The sequence below is a fragment of the Pteronotus mesoamericanus genome, unplaced genomic scaffold (genome assembly GCF_021234165.1).
Source record: "Pteronotus mesoamericanus isolate MK-2021 breed Mesoamerican mustached bat unplaced genomic scaffold, CSHL_Meso_final contig_24, whole genome shotgun sequence".
NCBI classification, from domain to species: Eukaryota; Metazoa; Chordata; class Mammalia; order Chiroptera; family Mormoopidae; genus Pteronotus; species Pteronotus mesoamericanus.
This window is the reverse complement of record NW_026555100.1, coordinates 4828321-4850693: the sequence shown is the minus strand read 5'-3', so window position 1 is coordinate 4850693 and position 22373 is coordinate 4828321. Positions and strand designations below refer to the sequence as shown.

Genomic DNA, 22373 nt, shown 5'->3' with positions numbered 1-22373 from the left:
TTTAAAGAGTTTGTAATTAAAATGATAAAACATCATTATTACATTGAAGACCCTCTGTAAGTTTTACATTTGGCGGATACCCACTGAGATAACCCCAGCATGTAATTTACAATGATGTAATGGTTATAATTGCATTTTAGAAAAAAAGAAGAATTATATGAGACAAGTGCTTCTTGTAGAAGAGTTTTGAGATCTGCTTCTGTTTCTTTTAAATTTGCTTCTATCCCAAAATTGCTTACCTATAATTGACTGTAGCAGCCATAAACGTTAAGATAATATCCTAGTAGTTTTTAAAATGTTATCAGTACAGACACTACCACCAGGGGGAGAAAGCTAAACTAAAAGTCCTTAACTGATGGTGATACTCCCAGCAAGTGAATTGTGCTGCTTAGAGTTAACCACTTTCTCAGATGACACTGCCTTTGGGGACATGATTCTCAAATTGTATGTGCAGTCTGTGCAGACTTAACACACTACTTAAATTAATACAAAATGAAAACTTCCAAACCTCGTGTTGTATTTTTTAAGAGTGCAAATGAGCAACCTGGAGGATTTCATTTTTCTCTTATCTGTCAGTCAATTTGAGGAGCAGTCCTTCTGAAATTGAATGCTTTAAATTTATGATATGTAGCTAGCATAACTTATCTATTAAGACCAGATAATCCCATAATTAGAGCAAATTAAATAACCTGTAAAGATAGTTTTCTAATTTATTGTCACAATAGTGTTGGGGTTTTTTTAAATTTTTTTTTTACTTTTTTACTTTTTTTAAAAAAGATTTTATTTACTTATTTTTAGGGGGAGAGGAAGGGAGGGAGAAAGGGAGAAAGAGAAACATCAGTGTGTGGTTGCCTCTCACACACCCCCAGCTGGGGACCCAGACCGCGACCCAGACGGCAACCCAGGCAGGTGCCCTGACTGGGAATTGAACCAATGACCCTTGTGTTTGCAGGCTGGCGTTCAATCCACTGAGCCACACCAGCCAGGGCTATTTTTTATTTAGTTTTTAAAATCCTCACCCCAGGATATGTTCATTGATTCCAGAGGGAGAGGAAGGGAGGGAGGTAAAGAAGGAGAGAGGAAATAAAGAAGGAGAGGAGGAGGAGGAGAGGGGGAGGGGAGAGAGAAAAAGAGAGAGAATGAACATTGATGTGTGAGAGAAATATCATTGGCTGACTCCCATGCATGTCCCACAGCCTTTTGGTGCTGGGGTTGATGCTCCAACCAACTGAGCCACCTGACCAGGGCTAGTTTTAGTTAATAGTAATGCACCAAAGTTAGTTTCTTAGTTTGGACATATGTACCATGCTAATATAAAATGTTAAAATTAGGGCAAACTTGATGAGGGATATATGGGAACTCTCATTATTATGTTTGGAGTTTTTCTGTAATTCTAAAAATATTCCCAAATAATAACTTTATTGAAAAACAAAAGTCCTACTTATCTACCACCCATCTTAAGAAACAGAGCATTACCAATATCTTTGAATGTCTTTGTGCCCTTCACGATCCCATGTTTCTCTTCATCCCAAAGGTAACCATTTATCCTTAATTCTATGATTATTCTATGCATTTCTTTATAGCTTAACCACATATTATCCCTAATCATTCTACCACCCCATCTCTTCACCTGTTACATAGTTATCCTATCTTTGTTGTCTTTGCTACGTTCTGGATAATTTCTTCAGATCTACCTTATGATGTTTCTAATTGTCTTTTAAGCAGTGTCTAATATTCTTTTATCTGTCTTTTGAGTTTTAATATTCATCACTATCTTTCATTTTCATTTTTTTCTCTCATAATCTGCTTCTTGTTTCATTATTTTGGTAAACTGTCACTCCTTTCTCTTATTTATAATCATTTTATTTCATTAAATATATTAAACTTATTTTCTGTTTTGTGCAGATATTTAAAACTTTTTCAGTTCTGATTTTGTTGTCAGTTGCTTCTGTCAGTTCTAACTCAGGCTGCCTTATTTTTTGTGTGTGAGCTCATATTCATTATTTGTTGTAATTTCTGAGGCTGCGAAGAAGATACATTTCCAGAGAAAGGATTTGCATTTGAATCTGCCAAAAGCCTGGGGATACTGTCAACCTGGGAACACAGTGAAATCAATTTTAGGCTTAAAGTTTTGTGGCCTGCATAGGGAGCATGAGTTTCAGATCCATAAACTTTCATGCGGGTGGGCTGGTAGTTAAATTTTCAGGGAAGATATTTTTATCTCCACCCAGCATCAAGTTTAAAACAGGCAAATTTCCTCACTGATTCTTTCTCTGGCATAATTTGATTCCACTCTTACACTAAGTATGCAGCTCCTCAGAGTCCCAGCTTTATGAGGAAATCTCCAATTAGACTCCCTATTTTCGGTGTACCTAAGATTTCTCTCCTAAAACTTTGGCTCAGTGGTGTGCTGGTAAATATTTTAAAACTGACTCTCATGAGAAAAGGAAAGAAAAGAAAAAGCCCTGATTTGGAATATTTTCCAATTTCATATGATGGCTGATTTCAGGCTACCAACATAAAGTCACTGAACATGAATTTGGGTAAAGATGTGTAGTTAGCTTTTCACAAGATGGCTCCAGCATATCACTGCGTGCTCTGTACATGGCTGTGAAAACTGAAGCTCAATTCATAGGGTTTGGCATATCCCAGAATGAAAGACATTTGAGTGTTTGCTTACCTCCCTGTATTTCCTTGTTTTAGCTATCTGAGTATTCTGTGTCAACCCAACAATGTATTTTGAAACAAAATAGATGATTTTGTTTTCTGTTTATTTTACCTCATCACTTGTTGTTGTTTCCAGCCAAAAGGGCTGTGTTATGGTGCAAAAGTCAGTTTTACTGCCAGAAATAGAATTCTTCCTTAATGTTGCAAATATAATTTGTTTTTGTTTTTTATTGTAAACATAACATATGATTACATGAAACTTGAGAAATATAAAAAGATACAAAGAAGAATATTAAACTCCCCATAAAACCTTACATGTGTTTATTTTTTGTGCATGTATCTTTGAGTTTTTCTATAACTTGCATCATACTATACTATTTCATAATATGATTTTTGTTTCGAATATTTAATGTTTGCTTATGTAATTAAATATTCCTCACAATACCCCCTATACCTAATTTACATAAGAGTGAAGGTAAAAACCTGTGTAGATAAAAGTTAGAGTTTATCCAGTAACCTACTTCTTGTGGCATATAAAAATAATTTTGCTAATGTTATTTATTGCAACATTATTACTAATTGCAAAATACAAGAAATTATATAAATCACTAGTCATAGGAGTTTTGTTGAGTGAACAGATATGGAGTAATTTCTAGGAGATAATAGGCAATAAGGAAAGCACAAAAGAGCATATAGAGTGCACTTTTTATGTAAGAACAAGGGAAAATAAAATATTCAGATATGCAGGAAGGATAAGGCAGAAAATACAATCAGTAACCTATACCAGGTAAAAAGAATGGGGGCAGAGGAGATACAGGAGGGCATGATACAGCTAGGAGTATATTTTTAGGGTGCTATTTCAAGTTTTGATAGCATGTTAATACCCCACCTATTCAAATGTTTAAATAGAAATGGCATCTGTAGGGGAGGGGACCTAAAACTGCAAGCAAACTGAAACAAATGAACTTTATTGTCAAAAGTGAAAAAAATACTACAACCACACTGAAGATAAAAAAGGAGCGAAAGAAGAAAGGCCTAATCCCAGTAATTTATGAACACTGTATTGGACTGTCCTCAGTTTGGGGCAGAGTAGGAGAGGGAGAAAGTGTTACAGAGAAATCCTGAACTCTTTTTGTAGGTTTGTTTTATTGGAATGGGAAAACGAATTCTCAAACTATTTTGAGCAAATGACTAAGTGAGTGGGTATTGTTAGGAACTTGTCTTCTCACCGTGGAAAAAAAGATATACAAATATAGAGTGGGAGAAGACAGAAAAGAATAGTGTGGGTGTGGATTGGGTTAGAGGTATCTGCGTAAATATATACATTTATGTGTATCAGCGTATGTGTGTATGTATATGTGAATGTTAATGCAAGTATTTCCTAACTCTGTTGTGAAATGGGCAAAATAGCAAAGTCACTCAAGTTGTAGTGATACAGCTAGCACTGTTTCCCACTCTATTAGTTTACCAGGAGTATCATACCAAATTACCACTAACTTAAAACAACAGAAATTTATTTCCTCACAGTTCAGGAGTCCAGAAGTTCCAAAAGAAGGTGTTGGCAGGGTTGGTTAATTCTTGGAGGGGCAGATGGAGAATCTGTTCCATGCCTCTCTCTTAACTTGTGTTACCTGCGATCTTTGGTCTTTCTTGGCTTGTGGCAACATAACTCTAGTTTCTGCTTCCATTGTCATATGGCATTCCCCCATATGTCTGTGTCCAAATCTCTTATAAAGATACCAATTATTGGATTAGGACTACCTTAATCCAGTGTGATCGTATCTTGCATACATCTGCAAAAAAACTCATTTCCTAAAAAAGCCTTTATTCACAGATAACAGGGCATAAGTCTGAAACTTATCTTTTTGTGGGACACAGTTCAACCTACAACACCTACTAAAAGGAACCAGGACTCCTCATTGAAATGGCTGGCTCTAGGTCTAGGGCCAAGTAGATACAAGATGAATGTCTTGTAATGTCACAAATGAAGTGCCCAAAGCAACAATGGGTGGTTTATCATAACTATATGGGAGCTTACTTGAGGATTTTCCCCAGTAGCCAAATCAGGGACAATTTGAGCATTGAAATAATTAAATAAGCAATGAAATCTAGACCACTGTGGGGGCGAGGCTTAATGAGTCTATGCCACTATACCGGTAATAGATGGGAGGGAGAGAGAAGGGAAGATATCTTGCTAATAGTACAGTGCCAAAGATTGATTGACATTTGTGGAGGATGTGCTGGAATTGGAAAAAAATAAAAATGAAAACATAAAGAAAACATTACTTTGCCGTTATCAGGGTAAAGATTAGATCAGGCAAAAATCATCAATGGATACAACATCTAAGAAGACATGTTGATGAGGTTGTTTGCATACTCTGAAAGTGTCTCCCCATAGAATGTCTATTAGTTGTAGAAAAGAGAAACAGCAGTAACGCAGTGGAGAAATCAGACAACAGCTGACCTGTTGATCAAAATTACCATCATCAGTGAAGGTCACAGGACCATTTGTGCTTCCTGATGAGGTTCCCTGAGAAGGACACAACACTACCTAGAAATTATTCTGGCTCAGAATGTATTCTTTCAGTCTAATCACAGGGAAATATTAGAAAAATACACATGTGCATAACAAGACAGAGTACTAGGAAACACAAATAATAAAGCATATGAGGTAAAAAATGTTAACAGGAAAATCTGGGTAAGTGGTGTATGTACATGGGTGTTTCCTGTAATACTTCTATTTTGGGGACTTTTTGTACATTTGAAATTATTTCCAACTGAAAATTTAGATAAATTGTCCTTTAGTTGTAAAGGAAGAATTGAGGAGAAAAACATCTTAAGGTAGCCCTGACTGGTGTGGCTCAGTGGGGTGGGCATCACCCTGCAAACCAAAAGGCCATTGGTTTGATTCCCAGTCAGGGCACATGCCTGCGTTACTGGTGCCAGGTCCCTGGTGGAGGTGTATGAGAAGCAACCAATCAATATTTCTCTCATGTGTCGATGTTTCTCTCCCAATATTTCTCACTCTCTTCCCCTCTCTCTAAAAAAATAAATGAAAATAAATTCTTTTTTAAAAAAAAAATCTGACAGTAGACTTAGTTTAAGTGACTATAATTCACAATATTTAAGAAAACAATTTTGTGTTAATTGTGAACTGTCTTATTACACTGGCTTTATGCTTCTCACAACATTAAATTATGTGACCTAGAATCTACTTGAAATTTAACACATAGTAGTGGTTTAATATGTAGTTTATACATTATATATAGTTAATATACATTACATATAGTTATTATAGTTAACATATAATTGAAATTGTTTTTATATGTGTAGTTAATATATAATGATAACTTGCAAGAAAATATCTTGATTCTCTTAATTAATTTTGAACAGTTTTTTTATATGCATGTAAAAGTTAGAATTATTTGAAGATACTGGCAAAATCTTCACACAAGTCACATTATTACCATAATTTATGTGTATAGTAGAAATAAGTAAGGAGAGATTAAAAATATATCTATCAGCTTTTTTGATCACTTTGGATGTAATATTTATGGGTTTTAATCCAAGAAAGGTCTCATGAGTTAAGAAGAAGAAGGAGGATAAGGAGCACCGTAATACAGAGAAAATTTTTTTGTGATCAACCATAATCAATTGCACAATTGCAAACAGGAAGTTTGACTAGTGATGTACTCAAACTTGGGAGATTTAAAAGTAAATACATCTTTGCAGGGCATTTATTTATCCATCCAACAAATATTAAGTGCTTATTATGTGCTAGATAGTGTTTTAGGCATTCAGAATATAGCTGTGAATTAGGCTCATATGTTATAATAGACAATATAACAGACAGTATTCTCTGAGGAGTTATTACTGATAGATGACATATATCACTCAGTACCACACGCCATTCTAAGATATTTACATATATATGTTAATTTACCTCAAAAAACCCTATGAGTATAGGTCCTATTATTACACTTCTGTTTCATAGATGAAGAAACAGAGCCACACAGTTGTTAATTAACGTCTCACAGATCGTAAGTAGCCAGCTTAGAATTTGAACCCATTAGGTTGCCTCCTACGTCCAAGCATTTTTTGAATTTAATTAAAATTAATTTGAGCTAATTGTAGTTTTATATGCAGTTGTAGGAAATAATACAGAGAGATCTCATATACCCTTTACGTAACTCTGACAAAACAATAGTACACAACCATTATAGTGATAACAAACATATCCATGATGAGAATCCCTCATTGTCTTAGTTTGGGAGCTATAACATTATCATAGACGGGGAAGCTTAAACAATAGAAATTTATTTTTCAGTTCTGGAGGCAAATTGACGACAGCATGGTTGAGCTCTGGTGAGGGTCCACTTTCTGGCTTGCAAATGGTTACTTTCTTGCTGTAGCATTACATGGTGGAGAGAAAGGATCATCTCTTTTTTACTTTCTTATAAGGGCACTAGTCTCCTTTATGAGGGCTCTGCCTTCGTGGCATAATTAACTACAAAGATCCCCACCTCCAAAAAATATCATATTGGGAATTAGGGTTTCAAAATATGGATTTGGGTGGGTGACACAAACATTAAGCCCATAGCACCATTTATAGCCACATCTGTTCCCTTCTGCCCCAACCCTCCCCCACTCCTCTTGTCCCCTGGTAACCACTAATCTTTCCTCTACTTAAGTACTTTTGTCATTTCAAGAGTGTTGTATAAATGTAATTATACACTATGACATCTCTTGAGATTGGCTTTTTTCACTTAGCATAATCCTCTGGGGAGTCAGCCAGATTGGTGCATGTTTCAATAGTCCATTCCTTTTTATTGATGAATAGTATTCCGTGGTATGGTTGTGCCACAATTTGTTTAATTAATCACTCATTGAAATACATGTAGCTTGTTTCTAGTTTGAAGCTATTACAAATAAGCTGCTATGAACATTTGTTTGTATTTGTTTTTATTTTTTCTGAGCTGCTTCTAAGTTTTATCCATCACATTCCACTATCTTTTCAATAAATAGAATCAGGAATGAGTTTCTGGTAAGGTGACATTGAGAAGAGGTCTGAAGGAGCTAAAGGGAAAAGCCATATAGCTATTTGGAGAAAACACATTTCAAGCAGAAGGATCAAGTGCATAAGGTTTGAGATGAGAATATATCTGGAGTATTTGTGACACAGAAAGAAGGATAGTGAGTCACACAGCAAGAACAGAAGGAGTTGCTCTCTGAAAGGAAGCTGTGAGTCAAATCGATAAGACCTGTAATTTTTAATTTATTCCCAAAGTGAGATAGGCATTGAAGAGTTTGAGTAAGGGAGTGGCATATTCTGCATTATATTTTTTACTTATTGACTTTTTTAATAGGGAGAAATACCAACTTGCTGTTCGACTGACTTTTGCATTCATTGGTTGATTCTTATATGTGCCCTAACCTAGTATCTAACCCACAACCTTGCTGTATTAGGACAATGCTCTAACCAACTGAACTACCCAAATAGGGCCCTCTGAATTATATTTTAAAATGACTGTAGCTTTTGTATGGAAAACAGATGGTACTTGGGTAAGGGAGAACAATTAAGCGGCTTGTTACAATAACACTGCCCATTAATTGTTACAATAGTACATGCAATGCATAATGTTGGCTCACACTAGTGGTGGAGTTATTAAAGATGTGTCAGATTCTGGATATCTTTTGAAGTAGGTCTCACAAAAGTTTCTGATGGATTGATTGTTGGATATCAGAGGAGAGGAGGCAAGGACCAGTCAATAGATCAAGTTAGAATGATATACAAAAACCAGTAAGTCTCCTTATCCATTTATAGTAGGAAATATAGTTATCACATTACCCAACTATTTGTATTTGCTTAATCAGCAGTCCCCTATGTATAAACAAAATTTGCATTGGAAGCTAAATAGTGCCTCTATGATGACATGGCGTTAGAATAAGGGGACTTGAATAAATTAATCTTTAATACATTTGTTTTTATTTTTTGAATAGGATAAAATTATCTCATCAATAGGGACTGAAAAATCAAAATCCATTGACCAAGCCTTCCTGAGCTCTCCTTTAACAGATAGTGTTAACATTTGCCTTTGTCCCTCTTTCATAACCTGTCAATACTAACACCATGCCTAACCTCAACATAATCTTTCTCTAGATTTATTAACATAATCAAATGGGACATATTGCATATCTTATCTTACTTTGCTGTTTCATGGTTGCTAAAAGGCAGTATTAATTACTATTCCTTATTTCCATGTTATTGAGGGATGTCTCATATTGTATCCTTGTACTGGCAACAGTGATAAATGACTGTAGACGGTATTTTTTCATTTGGATAAATTTAGTACCGCTGTTACCATTATCGAAACTTTGTTTAGTGATATATCACTTATCCAGAATTGTGGAGTACAGCAGTGAATCATGAAATATTAAGTTGAAACTTCTTTAAATTTTATTCTTTCAGATGTAGCTATATAGAAAATTTTCAAATTCATAGCCTTCTTTCTTCATTAATTCTATGACTATAATTCAGATTTTCTTCATATCTCAAGGTCATTATCTACAATACTATTTACTGAGCTGTTATATGGGTCTAGTCCATGGTACCTTTATTTGCTTTTATTTTAAGAAGCTCACAACTGCTGTGTATTTTTACTGCATATAGATACTTAGTAATAATTGTATCACCTCAGGACGTGATATCCTCAGTAACGTGTCATCCTCAAACAACCTCCTCGTTTTCTTCTGATTTTTTTTAAGGTATTAAAAAAACCTAAATAGGTAGCATTTCTAGAAGAAAAGAGTAAATAAATTGAGTACTACATATTTAGGCACTTGACCACTCTGGGACCTTTCCAGCTTCCTGGGTCTCTTCTGCATTCCTGACATTTTCTTTCTACAAGGTAACTCAGCAATAGCTCCTGTATGTTTTAGTTGGAACTCTTTGCAAGCAAACACTGCCCATTAATTAGCAACCTGACATAAATTTAGTCTGTTGATGAGAAAAATTAGCAAAATGGATTATCCGTAAGAGTTTAAACTGCCAACAGTGCATCAGGAATGCCATAATCTCATTTCATTAAGAAATTTATATACACAACAGATTTTACAGTGCTCATTCATGATGAAAGTCTACTTCCACACTGTTTGTGTTTGAAAACATTCAATAGCCAGTCTTGAATTTAAAAATTTAATTAAATGCTTAAAGAATTACAAGTGTTCCTTTCCTTAGCTCAAATGTTAACCAGAGTGCTTTTCTAAACTGCTGAGAATGGACTGAAGATTCTGCTGAGGACTGTAGATACTTATCTGCCTAATTGAGCCATCATTTGTTGACATGAGGAAAACCATGTGACCTGCTTTAATGCATTTCTCAGTAACAGCAGGAGGTTAAAATGAAGTTCATCCAAGAGTAAAACCAGCAGCCAATATTATTAAACATGTGAAAATAGCATTGGTTATGGAATGGTTTTAGTAAAAGAATAGTTATATAAAAGCATATAACCATCTAAACAATATAGGGAGTGACTTTATTTTTAAAATTATTTTTACTCCAAATGTCTTAATCATTTATTTATTCAGTAACTATTTACTGATATTTACAGTTGCTAGGTATGTTAAGGGAATTATTGACTTGTCAAAATTGATTAGTGTAAGTAAGTTAGTGGTAAAATTTGAAATGGGTGCTATATCATGGAATGCTAAGGAAATGAAATATTATTGACAGTTTTTGAGTAGGTAGGAAAATATTATCATCAAAACTGTGCTCATGGCTCCATTTCCAGAGGAAGAAACGATTGTCTAGATACTCAGTGAGTTTGATTCAGGACTTGTGAAATAGAAATGCCACTGAGATACCCATAGGTAATCTACAATGTAATTCTAGTTCTTAGGATATGAGTCAGAGCTAAAGGAACCGATTTGGGAGTCAGCTGTATGATGGATTTGGTAAAGCTTATGTAGTATTGAGATTATCAATGAGAAGGAACATGCAAAGAAGAATTCCAAAAGCAGCATTTTGGGGAATGCTTTCTAAATGGCGAGGGAAGAAATTAAAACCAAGAGAGGGTATAGAGAAGGATGGTTCTGAAAGGTAAGAGTTCATCACTGAGTGAACCAACTAATAGATTTTGATATACTACTTGTGAAAGTAAACCAAAACCAAAAAACAGGCTAGAGCAAAATGTGGTCTGGGAGATATTTGAACCCAGTCTGCAGTTAGTTAAATACAGAAATTTAGAATAAGTATTTAGAAACTTTTTAGCAAGTTGACATTGCCCCCAGTATCCAGTGCATGAACACTGAATTCCTCATTGAACAGGGAACAGACAATTTCACCTGCAGTGAGTTTCTTGCAGCACAATTTGTGAACAAGTTATGCAAAAGAAAGTTTGGGAAGATCAACACCAGAGAGATGGTGATAATAGGCAGATTAAGTAGAGTTAAAGAGTGTTGGGTGAGGGAGAAGGTTTGTTTAAAAACATAAGAGATTTAAGTTGGAATATTGGCTGAAGAATATATGATACAACAGCAGAGTCTGATCATGTAGTATGGAAAATGATAATTAATGGAAGGACTGAGATCAAAGGCATATAGATAAAGGCTTTATTCTTGGGGAAAAAGTTTTGCTTAATATTTTGTGTGTTATTTTTACTAGATAGCATTTAATTTGATCCTCACAGGAATCCAGTGAGTTAAGTGGAGTATAATTAGTATAATTAATCTCTTTTTACATGTAAGGAAGTTGAGACCAAAAAAATTAAGCATCTTATTTATGATCAAGTAGTTAGAGAATGGAAATAGTTTGATGTCTAGTTTTATACTGTAATTATTATCATGTCTAAAAATAAGGACAGAAAAGATATTTGGAGATATAATGGCTGAAGACTTCCCAAATTAATGAAAAACATTAACCTACACATGCCAGATCTCATAGAATGCCAACTCAGGTAAATGCAAGCACATACAAAGGGGGACCCCCAAAAAACTGAAATTTATTTATAAAAAACTATATTTATTCTTCAATGTTTAAACTTCGGTCACCTTCCAAGTGCCCTCCATTTGATGCAGTACACCTATCAAGACGTTTTTTTCCACTGCTCCAAACAGTTTTTGAACTCACCAATTTTGATGCCTTTAGTACTTCTGCCATTTTTTGTTTCACCTCTTCCACATCAGGAAAACGTTTCCTTTTGAGGACTTTTTTCATCTGGGGAAAGAAAAATGAAAGTCTCTCTGAGTGAGATCAGATGAATAGGGAGTGTGAGCCACAGAGGTCATGCCATTTTTGGTCAGAAAGTCCTGAACACTCAGTGAGGAGTGGGCAGGTGCGCACATAAATCAGCCATTATGAAATGGGCAAATGTGTTGAAAGAGTCTTAAAAAAAAATTCACTGAAGCCAAATGCAGCCTGTCACACCCCCACCAACTCTATACGGATACAGATAGGTTCTTAGAACACTCACCTAGCAGAGAAAGCCTGTCCATCTAGAAGATAATTTCAGTTTTTTGGGGGCCCCCTCTCATAAAATAGTCAAAACATTGAAGGACAACAAAAAATAGGAGATTGTGAAAGGAGCAAGGGAAAAATAAGTCATCAGACAATAGGGGAGCATCAAAAAGATTTTTTGCTGATTTTTCATCAGGATCAATGAAGACAAAAAACAGTGGAATGACGCATTTAAAGTGCTGAAAGAAAAAAATATTATTAACAAATAATCTTCTAAAGGCAAAATACTTTCATAGGCAAGCAAATCCAAAAAAATTTATTGCTAACAGGTCTGTTTTATAAGAAATACTAAAGAAACTTCCTTAGTAATTCAAATTTACATACAATAAAATAAAGAGCGCCGATAAAAGTAATTATATAATTATAAAAGAATATAATTGCATATTTCCTCTACTAACTCATTTAAAAGCAAGAGCATACAACAATAGGTATATAATTGCTTTGTTAGCTCTATAACATATCAGAATGTAATATATATAACAATTACAGCACAAAGGACGTAGATAGTAACCCAGATCCACAAGAAGAAATAGAACCAGAATGTTAGATAAGAGTAATATAACAAATTCTATAAATACACATTTGCCCTCTATTCCCTAAGAGACATAAAATTATATAAGATAATACATATAAAAAATGTATTGCTGGGCTTGTAGCATTCATTAGACCCAATATGTATAATAATAATAACAGCATAAGAGGGAAGAGGCAATAGAGCTATATAAGAATAACTTTTCTGTATTTTATTGGAATTGTTTATGTGAATCTGAAGTAAATTATGATAGGTTTAAGGTGTATATTGTAAGCCTTAACAACCAGTGAGAAAATAACTAAAACTTATAGTTTAAACTTACAGGACATATGCAGATATGTTCAACTAATTTCTGATAGGGGTACAAAACCAATGCAGTGGTGGAAGGATAGCCTTTTCAAAATGTTGCTTCAGGAATTGGACATCCAGGGGCCAAACCTCACTCCTTATGCAAAAATCAAATCAAAAGGGATCACAGCTTTAAATGTAAAATGCAAAATGTGAATTTAAAAAAAAAACATGAAAGAAAACCTTTTGGATCTAGAGCTAAGCAAATTTCTGTTCTACGTTGCATTAGAGATCCTAATAGAAATTAAGCAAGAAAAATAAAAGGCAACTCGATTAGAAAGGAAGAAATAAAACTGCTACGTAAAAGTCTGTCTGCTATAGCCTGTCCCTGTAAAATTCATATGTTGAAATCTAATCCCCAGTGTTTTGGACTTGCAGTTGGGGCCTTTGGTAGGTGATTAGGTTTTGCGAGCAGAGCTCTCAAAAATGGGATTTGTGCTGTTAAGAAAAGAGGCTCCAGAGTGATTCCTTGCCCCTTCCACTATATGAGGACACAGCGAAAGATGGGCATCTATGAAACCAGAAGCGGGCCCTCAGCAAACACGTGATCTTCCCAGACTCCAGAACTGTGAGAAGTAAATTTCTGTTGTTTATAAGCTGCACAGTCTATGATATTTTTGTTAAAGCATTCTGAATGGACCAAGGCACTATTTGCAGATAAACCTTTCATATAAAAAAATCTAAGGTACCCTCTAAGAATAAAAAGAGGGAAGAGAAATGATAAATATAAATACAGAAAGTAATGAAATAGAAAATGAGACAGAGACTTAAATCTAAAATCTGGCTTTTTAAATAAGATTAATTAAATAGACAAAGTGCTGATAAGATTCATGAAGTGAGAAAATTAAAGCGCACCCATTAGTAATATTAGAAATGAAAAGGATGTTTACTCAGTAAACAATTCTAGGAAGAAATTTGGGCCAATAAATTTAAAAGTTTCATATTCTGAATTTTCACATTTATTCATGCATTATTGTCATAGTTGATGTTAGCCATAGCCATGGCTATAAATACCATTCATAGGCTGATGATTTCCAAATGTATTTTTTAGTTTATACCTCTTCTCTGATCTCCAAATGTACTGTTCAAGTGGTTACTTGATTATATGCAAACAGCTGTGTTGGTGAGCACTGTCAATCCTGTTTCTCCCTTACGTCTAGTACATCTCTGTACATGGCATCACTGTCGGGTTTGGCTCTGGACTCTCTGAACTCTCCTTGATTATTCCTTTTCCTTCAGGAAGTTTCTAGCTTTAAAGTATATCTGGAATCCATTTATTCTTCTTTCATAAGCAGTTACCATTCTACTTTAAGGCATTATTTTATTACTCCTGGCCTACTGCAATAACTTGTCTCCTTACTTTTACTTTTTAACTCTTTCCAAGCCATTCTCAACAGAATAATTGGAGTGATCTTCTTAAAATACCAGTCAGCATACAACACTTTGGTGTTTAAATCCTTTGCATAGCTACCAGTTGCTCCTAGAATGAAGCCCAAACTTCATTCAACGATATATAATACCCTACATATTTTATGGCTTTCTCTTACCAGTCATATATTATTTCACTCACTCCCTCATTGACCATATTTTAAACATCCAAGTACTTTTCTTTGTCAAGTCCTTCATTCTTATTCCTTCTTCCTGGAATGCTCTTGGTCCAAGTCAGTTAATGATTGACTCATTCACACCCTTAAGCTTTCAACTGAGAATATGCTCTAAGCAAGACTATCTAAAATTGCTTATCTTGCTTTTCCATGAACTATTGTCATTGTATATACCTACCTCTGGCCTACTCCCAGCTGTCATATAACCGTGCTTGTTGCCTTTATGGAGTTACCTCAAATGATAATTATCTTGTCTAATCCTTCCTAGAATACTAGCTGGATGAGAAAGTAAAGTCAGTCCTTGCCTGTGTTAATAACTGTACTATCTCTAGCAACTAGCATAGTGCCCGGTATTAAATGTATGTTGAGTATTCATCTGTAGAACCTTATATTTCTTTTTTTTGTGATTGCTACAATTTTGAGCATATTGTAAGCAGCCAGATACATATAAATTGATAGATACTGTATTTCTCTTGATTTTCTTTGTTGTATTCCTTAGTGGGGCCATTTCCTCCTTTCCCCCTTTCTCATTTAGATTATTTAATCATTTGGTTTTATTGGATTTTTCTTCTGTTTCATGTGGGCATGTTCAAATGCATACCTGTAGTCAGCATTCTTTTTTTTCCCCTCAGTTTATGTCTTCTGTATAAAAATTGTCATCTTCATATCATGATCACTTTTCTTAAAACCTCTTTTTAATATGTTTAATATGTTTTAATAAAAACCTGTTTTTAATATGTTCCAAATATTGACTTTTTTTTTTTTATTAGACTGCCAATTGGGTATAAACTGGATTTGCTACCTTGGTATACATTCTGAACCGAAATTTAATTCTAGAGCTTGGGGTCAGCTTTTTTCCAAATGTGTTAAACTGTAATCCTTTATAAAATGTTATATGTAAAATATTGTACAATTTTGTATGTACTAAAAGCCAAGAGGTTATTACTTTAGTTTTCACCAAACTGACTTAAAGGAAGTTTATCAAAAAGGATTATGGAAAGAACAGATTTATAGCGACTGTCTGATATATGACCAAAATCCCCATGTTCAACTAAAACAGACTTGCCCTAGGCTTTCTAGAGCATAGTGCCCTTAGCAAGTAGCTTTCAACAGCTTTTTCAGGAAGCAATATTTTCCTTCAGTAAAAGGGTCACTGTACTGTTTTTCTTTTTCCTTCTCCTGTCTTATCTTTTGAGTTCAGGAAGTACTTTAAATTTACAGGCAGCTTTGAAGGCATGAAGCAAGTTCAGCCCCAGAAGTATTTCCTGTTATGGCATTAATCTAATTCCATGAAAGTAGAGCTGATTTTTCATCTGTAAAGTAGATAAAGTGCCTAGAGCAGCCGGCCATTATTCTGGGTTATCATGATAAAGAAGCTTAGTTTTGACAGGAAAGAGTTTATCAGCCTAACCAGTGGAAGATTTCATTCTTTTTGTGAAAGATGTATTAATGGGTTATAATGTCTTAGCTTCCAAAAGAAAGTTCGCCTTTATATTGAAAATGTTTACTTAAGTCAGCAAATATGGTTTTCATGTTTATAAAACATGTGTAATGTACAATAAGTTAACATACTAAGGGCGTCATACAAAATTAAATCTCTAACGTTAAACCATTTTATGTTAGTTTAATGTTTAAATTAACATTCTAAGTCGAAATAATTACAAAATTCACTTTCTAAATCAACGTGATTTAATTTCATTATACAGATACGCATAATTTCATGTAAGCATATATGTTTGGTATTAGTACCTCTTGTTATTAGATCACATAAACTCTTCTATATATTGAGTTGGCCAAAAAGTTCATATGTTTTTTTCTATAAAATAAAAAGACAAATTTTTCATTTTCACCAATAACTTTTGATTTGGGTATTTTGAGTATGTCGGCTACTTCCTGCATATATAATGTTGATTGTTTTCAGTTAATGTCTCAATTTGATCTCTGTCAACTTCAGTTGGTCTACTCAGCTGTGGAGCATTGCCCTGCAAGAAAGCTCCAGCACAAAACTTCACAGACCACTTTTGACACATGCGTAGCACCTTCTCCATACACTGCACAAATCTTTTCTCTGTGTGTGTGCGTTTGCTACATTTTTACCTTTCTTGAAATAATAAAGCATACTATGCCTAAAATGTTGCATATTTTCTTCCACTTTCAATATTAAAATGACTACATAAAAATTCACCAATTTTGATAAGTTTTTTAAAAAAATGCACACTGATGTGACAGCTGTCACAATACAGTGTAACAAAATTGTTTCAGATGAAATTAAAGATGAGTAGCCACTGATAGAGCCATCTTACAGAAAAAACCAAATGAACTTTTTGGCCAACCCAATACTTAAAATACGGAAATAATTTTCTCATAACAAGATATTTCTTTTATTAGTCAAGTATCAAAGTTACTTGGGTGTTTTTGTAGACTTATTTTGAATATAATAATATATGTAAATAATATGTAATTCAAAAGGTATATGTCATCTTTTTCCTGTCTCTGTCACCTAGTTCCCCACCAAGCCAAGACATTGAGATAAATCATAGTGGCTTGACATAAGTTAAAGAATTTTTTAACTTGAAAAATGATTCCACTGTGGACATATTAATAATGTTTCATTGAATAATATTTTTAATACATTCTTCCTACATCTAGTACATTGCATATTTTGTCCCTTCAGTTGCCCTTCAAGTTAAATTTTGTTATCGAATCATGTTTAAAAATTCTGAAACTAAACCTCAGAGAGGTTAAATAATTTGCTGAAGATCACCTAACTCATAAGTGGTAGATTTGGGACTGGAACTCAGGCCCTCATTGTAGTGTCATATCAGTAAACAGTGATTCTCCAGTTCTCCTTCTTATATTTGAAAGAAACAGAAGACTTCATTGATCACTTATTTCACAGTTAATGAGAAAATTAGTTAAACTTTACCATATCCTAATGAGATGATATCTAGTTTTATGTTCAGTTTGTTTAAAATTATTGAACTACCTATTCATGTTCATAAACCAAAGTAAAGACATTGCTTTATTATAAATATGAATATTTTAAAATTTAGATCATAGTAACATGAGAAATATTTGGCCCAAGCAAAGACATACTGAATACTAAATTTGGAATTAAGAAACTTGGAGTTTTGTAATGGTGTTACTAATAAAGACATAGTTGTATTGATCACCATTTTTCAAAAGGGGTTTGGATATTATCTGTCCATTCTATCTCAGGGAGATTTGTGAAGGTAATATGAGATCAGATGCTAAAGTTATTAATTTACACATTCATTTAACCTGCCTAATGTGTGTATCCTGTTCATTAATATGACAGATACTAACCTGAAGAAAATGTAGGTGCTGTCTTTATTGAACTATCAATCTTCTAGGAAGAATAAGATTTATTGCAATATAAATTAGAGGGATAAGTGCTTAGCATTGTGAGTGTTTCCTTAGCTAAGATGTCACAGTTAACAAGTTAACTATAATTTCATCACAGTTAATCATATAGCTTTACAAACTCAAGACCTTACATCCACTTTTGGAAAATGCTTACATACACGTATATACACAATGCTGAAGTGTTAATAAGCAGTTGAAAAGATGCTCAATGTCATTAGTCATCAAAGAAATGTAAATCAAAACCACAATGAAATTCAACTTCACACTCACTAGGATGGCTATAATTAAAAAGACAGATAACAAGTATTGACAAAGATGTAGAGAAACTGGAACCTACATACATGCTGATGGAAATGTTAGCAGTTACTCAAAAGGCTGAACACAGCTACCATATGATCCAACCGTTTCTTTCACTCCTGAGTGTGTGTGTGTGTGTGTGTGTGTGTGTGTGTGTGTGAAAAAAAGCCTGTCTGCATAAAAATTTGTACAAGAATGTTTATAACATCAATATTCCTAATAGACATTTGAGTTGTTTCTACATTTTTACTATCAACTGATAAATGGTTAAAACTCATGATATCAATACAATGGAATATCATTCTGCAATAAAGAGGATGGAGTACTGATATGTTCTACAACATGGATAAACCTCAAAAGTAGCCATTTACAAAAGGCCACATATTGTACAATCCTATTTATGTGATCATATAGATGTTCGAATGGTAGTTGCCTACGGCTGAAAAATTTGCGTGTGTTGGGTGGGGAGGATGATGCTGATGGGTACAGGGTTTCTTTTGGGGGTTAGGAAAGTGTTCTACAATTAATGATAGTGATGATTGCACATCTCTGTGAATATACAAAAAACCACTAAATTGTGCACTTTAAATGCATGCATTGTATGTTGTGTGGATTAGATCTCAGCAGAGCTGTTATTTAAAAAAAACAAACAAACACATGGTGTTATAGAACTTTTAGATTATTTAGACCACTTGGCACACCTAAGAATGAAGCATGCAAGAAATTAATACTTAGAAGTGTAGTTTTTTTGTAGTATTAAAGGAACAGATTTAGAAAGGGACACCTCGAAGAAATATATATAACGTGAAGGTACTGCTATTACTGTTTTATTTATTATTTTCATCAAACACTGTGGTTTTGTTAGCTTATTCATTCCATGGTAGTCCTACTGGTTAAATACATTATATCATTTAGATTGTAACTCAAATGTGGGGAATCCAATGAGAAAGAATCTATATCAGAACATTATGTATCTATCACTTGCCTCTCCATTTTAGGTAAATGCAACTTACCTACCTAATAATATGATTATCTCTTTGGCACTTCATCAGTCCTTTGCCAGACCATTCAGTGTGAACAAATGAGTAATATGCCCGAAGATTATTTGTAATTTAGTTATTTGGAGCTTAAGACCATTTCCCCACAGAAACACCCCATGTACAAGAGCTAGTTAATTTCCTACAATATTCCATAAATGCTTAACACTTTATGTAGCTAAATTGAAGAATTAATTAGGTAGGAAGCAGCAGCCTTTAGTGAAAGAGGAGGAAGAAAGGTCTCTTCTCTGAGGGTAAATCCTGGTCTGAGGGTTTTACACTTTTAATAGGGCATATTTGTCTGTTTTATGATAAACACATACTTGGAAGTTAGACTTGTTCATCTTCTGTTTGATCCTGATCATATAGCTGATATGAACTTTTAAAGAGTAAACATCTTTAAGTTGTTCTGTAGTCTTCCCTGGTAAAAAAGAAATGGTTCTCACTTTCTGGAGTATTTTGAAGTGTTTATTAAAATAAGTAGACATGGAAAGTAGTGAGGGATGGGGAAAATGTACTGTAAGGCAGCTTCTCCATCTGTCAATGGCTTTCCTATGACTGTAGTATAAACATATGGTTTATAATATGAAAAAGAGAAGGTTTGGTCTCTTAAAGAAGCCATTCCTTTTAAATAGAGAATTAAGGGGTTTAGTTGCTTTTCTTTAGCATCTAGCAGTGAATTCAGGAGTGATGGTCATTAATATCTAGATCCATTTCTTTTCATAAAAAAAATGTGATTTTTTTCTTATAATAATTCATTTGTCTGACTGGCTTCTTTCCCACCAGACATCACAAAATCCATTTCTTGTGACAGTATAATAATTTTCACAACATCTGATAGTGGCACTTAAGAAGATTAAAGATGTGGGCTAGAAAAGAAGTATAAGACAACAATGAGAGTAAACATCCTTATAGAATTTATTTTTTAATGTTATAATCACAAAATTAGAAAAACAAATGAAAGCAATGGGATTGTAAGAAGCAATATTTTCCTAAAGAATTCATTACATGCACATTTAGTTTTTACACACTTGCACATAAATTTCTCCAAAAAATTTTTTCTCTCTCCATTCAGACATGAAACTTAAGAATGTTGTGCATAGCCTGTTGAAAAGACCTTTTGTTAAAATTAGCTGCCCTTAGCCAGACAAATCTTGAGTGATTAACATGTTAATAACAAGTGTGAATGTCATTAATCTATAATTAATTTCACATTTAACACCTTATGTTTCTTATTATTCATCCCTTAAATGAAGAGTTTTCCAATTTACATATAAGTGGCAATTATTATATAATTCTTATTTAATAAAATAATAAAGAGCTGCTGATAGTATTAATAATTATATTTGTTTATAACATGCTTTCATACCATTTTAAATATATTTATCTACTTTTATGCTACATTTTTTAAGTGCCTTCGCGTGAAGGAAAGTGGTTGAAATGTGAAAGAAGCTACTTGGAATGTCTGTAATATCATGTGTCTTTGTATGTTTACACCTGCTTGAAAGAAAGAGTAAATTATTTCCTGAGAACCTCGCAGTTATATAGCTAGTACCACCTCTGATCTGCTCTGAGGCATTTAACCTCTCTTAACCTTGGTTTCCTTATTTAGAGGAAGTGGCTGTTGAGCCTTACCTAAATCATAAAGTGAGTGCAGGTAATTGTTTACTGAGAATTCTAAGAAAGGGTAATGGAAAATGTCGAGTATAAATGAAAGAGTTGTAACTGCTCTCCTCTGTCGAAAGAATTGCAGTTCATTCATTAAACTTCTATAATTTTAAAACTTTCACCATTTTTTTAAAAAGGACCATCTAAATATAAATACATAAATGAATATATAGTTTTGATTTGTTACTTCTATAGCAATTTTGAATTATTTGAAACATACAGCTTTAACATACTGTTTTTTGCATTTAAATAGTTGGTTAGCCAAAATCCAATAAATAATTTGGGAATAGATTCTGTCAGATGAATGCTAAAATGGATAGTATGTTCTTTAAAGGACTTAAACATTTTTCCTTTATTCGAATTCAAGACTGATAATTTAACTGCTTACTCATTCTTTTTTTTTAAATCATTATTCTATTACAGTTATCCCAGTTTTTCCCCCTTTGCTCTCCTCTGCCCATCCCACCGCCCGCTCCCACAGTCAGTTCCCACTCTGTTGTCCATGTCCATGGGTCATTCGTACATGTTCTTTGTCTAGTCCCTTCCCCTTCTTTCCCCCATTGTCCTCTTTCACTTTCCTCCCCTCTGGTCACTTTCAGTCTATTCCATGTTATCATGCCTGTGGTTCTGTTTTGTTCGTTAGTTTATTTTGTTCATTAGATTCCTCTTATAGGTGAGATCGTATGGTATTTGTCTTTCAATGCCTGGCTTACTTCACTTAGCATAGTAGTCTCCAGTTCCATCTATGCTGTTGCAAAAGGTAGGAGTTACTTCTTTCTTTCTACTGTGTAATATTACATTGTGTAAATGTACCACAGTTTTTTGATCCATTCATTTACTGTTGGACACTTAGGCTCCTTCCAGCACCTAGCTATTGTAAATAGCCCCACTGTGAACATAGGGGTGCATAAGTTCTTTTGAATGGGTGACTCAGGATTCTTAGGGTATGTTCCCAGAAGCAGAATCTCTGGGTAAAAAGGCAGTTCCATTTTTAGTTTTTTGAGGAAATTCCATACTGTTTTCCACAGTGGCTGCACCAGTCTGCATTCCCACCAACAGTGTACTAGGGTTCCCTTTTCTCCACAACCTTGCCAGTGCTTGTTGTTTGTCAATGTATTAATGGTGGTCATTCTGACAGGTGTAAGGTGGTAATCTCATTGCGGTTTTAATTTTCATCTCTCTGATGGCTAGTAATGTTGAGCATCTTTTCATATGTCTCTGCGCCCTGTGTATGTCCTCCTTGGAGAAGTGTCTGTTTAGGTCCTTTGCCCATTTTTTAATTGGTTTGTTTGTCTTCCTGGTGTTGAATTGTCTGAGTT

At 34.1% G+C, this 22373-nt stretch overlaps 1 protein-coding gene across 3 annotated transcripts in view; it reads left to right on the top strand.

Annotated features, from left to right (window-relative positions):
• The window catches only part of ADK (adenosine kinase), a 581730-nt gene that overhangs the window by 309296 nt on the left and 250061 nt on the right, over positions 1-22373 (top strand). The gene's annotated exons all lie outside the window — the stretch shown is intronic.